Source organism: Pimephales promelas, chromosome 1 (genome assembly GCF_988280905.1).
Source record: "Pimephales promelas chromosome 1, fPimPro1.hap1.1, whole genome shotgun sequence".
Classification (NCBI taxonomy): domain Eukaryota; kingdom Metazoa; phylum Chordata; class Actinopteri; order Cypriniformes; family Leuciscidae; genus Pimephales; species Pimephales promelas.
In genome coordinates this window covers 9504565-9507215 of record NC_142769.1, presented here as the reverse complement: position 1 = coordinate 9507215, position 2651 = coordinate 9504565, and positions in this window count along the sequence as shown.

The following is a 2651-nucleotide window of genomic DNA, read 5'->3' as shown; positions in this document are numbered from 1 at the left end:
GGGTCTAAACCAGAAAACGCATCAAAATCCACATACTCTTTTCCAGATTTTCCTTTCAGCAGACGCTTCTAAGCTTGCATGAAGATCTCTACTAGAAGAGAAAGATCCCAGCTAACACAAATAAGATATACGCTACCATTATTTCGGAATGTTCTCTGGAAAGTTTTAAATCACTTTTTAAAAAGTTATTTTTCCCATTGTTATTGGGAACGTTAAAGGAGAGTTCACCTAAAAAAAATAATTCTGTCTTCTTTTTTTTCTGTCAATAATTTACCTACCCTAAGTTGTTCCAAACCCTGTATTTCTTCTTCTAAACATAAACGAAGATATTTTGAAGAATGTTTACTTACTAAACCGTTGTGAAGCAACATTGACTTCCACAGTATGGAAAAAATAAATAAATAAAAAAAATAGCCTACCATGAAGTCATCAATGGTGCCCCACAAACTATTTGGTTACCGACATTCTTCAAAATATGTTCTTTCTTGTTCAACAGAAGACAGAAACTGGCACAGGTTTGGAACAACTTGAGGGTGAGTAAATTCTAATAGAACTTTGTGTTTTTGGGAAAACTTATCCCTTTAAGGGAATATTCCAATTTTGCAAACATTATGGAGTAGCCTAATGTTCTCTGAACATTCAAAAAAGTAGTAACGTTTAAAAAATCAAACATTTTTAAAATCATTTCATTCCATGAACGATGTAGCCTATTATGTGCTAACGTTTTTGAGGTTGTTATAAAGGCCAGAACTTTGAACAAATGTTCAAAAAAATGTTCAAAAAATGTTCAAAACTTTGAACAAATGTTCTATTAATGTTACTGGAAGAACGTCTTATGCCGAGTTCAGACTGCATGATTTTAGCCACGATTTTGGCTCGCCGACAGGTTTTGAGAAATCGCCGACAAATGCCCGAAATCACAGGCAAATCGGCGCTCGTTCACGCGAGTGACAATCACGCAGTGTGAATGAACAAAGACTCGAACTGAGAGAATCACCGACGAGTCGCCGACGCCCGTGAGATATTTGGCATGCTAAATATCTGGACCTGTCGGCGATTCAAAATCCTGCTGTGTGAAAAGTGTTTTGACTGAAAACTACATCGGCGATCACCGGCAGCCAGTGAGAGAGCAAGATACAGAGCAGCAGGGAGTTCGGGGAGGAGTTATAGATCACATATCAACATGATATGGCATTGTTAAAAAAACAAAAAAAGCTTCTTCTCGGTCTATTTGGACACAATAAATGGAAGAAAAATTAGTAGAAATTTGGCAGGAGCACTCGTGTCTGTTTCACCAGCTGTACCACAACCGAGTCGAAAAAAAAGTCTCACGTGAGAACTCCGGTCTTGCACGTGTGGTGTCGCGCGTTGTTTCCTTTTCAAATCTCACGCGTGTTTGTTGTGAAATGTAGTTTGCGTGCAGCGTGCTAGACAGAGTCTGTCGGCGATTTTTCTAAAGTCATGCAGTGTGAAACCTTCTGTCGCCGATCCATCGTCCAGTGTGAACACAGCAGCGACTGAATGCTGGCCAAGATAGTCATGCAGTGTGAAAAGAGCAGTGACCTGACTACTTTGAAAATCGTGCAGTCTGAAAGAGCCATTAAAGACAGCTTGCCAGAACGTTATGGGAGCTTCTGGAGAATGTCCCCTGTTAGCTGGTTTGTCTTAAGAACAGTTTCACTCAGCTAAGTGTAACGGATGTGAAAGGACACTCACAAATGAATTCACACAAAACTTTAAATCAAAGGTCCTTTTTAACCCTGTTGCATAAGCCTCCTTAAAGCTGCAGTCCGCAGTTTCCTCTGTAGCCATCTCTGTTTGAAATCTGCAATTGCAGTTATTCGCGGAATTATCAACTTTATGTGAGTTGTGCCTCGGCACGGAACGGCGCGGAAGAATGTGCCGCTGTCAGTCACTGCGCCGGTGTGGATACTGTCATTCAGAATCACAGATTTTACTTTTTGGATGTATGACCAACGTACATCCATAAGAATTTTTACTGGAAAATGTCACCTAAACAAGTAAGTAACATCCACTTTTGTTCTGACCAACTAAGGGAAAAAAGCATTGCAGTAAATCATGCTGATTAAATATAACAATTGCTTATCATATCACATAAAACCATGCAAATTATACTTTCTTCTTCATTGCTTGACTATATTTACTGCCCTACAGAAATTAGGGCAGTAAATATAGTCAAGTCACTCTTGGAGCGACGGACCGTCACTCCGTCGCTCCCCCTTTATGGCTCAGCCAACCCGATCTCACGACCAAGTCGTACGAATTCGACGAATGATTACAAAGTGGCTAATTCGTAACAATTCATACGACCTCACTCGTACGAATTAATACGATTTTGCTAAATCGTACATATTTTACGAATTGGCCAATTCGTATGAATTCGTACGAATGACCTACCCCTTACCCCGCCCCTAAACCTAACCATCACGTGGGTTTAGACAAATCGCACGAATTAGTACGAGTGAGGTCGTACGAATTAGTACGAATTAGCCACTTTTTAATCATGCGTCGAATTCGTACGAATTGGTCGTGAGATAGTGTTGGCTCAGCTCCTCCGTGAGAGATGCGAGACCGGTGTGCTTTGACATGGCCTTCCACCAGCTCTCGCCCCAGCAAAGCACCTTGGAGAC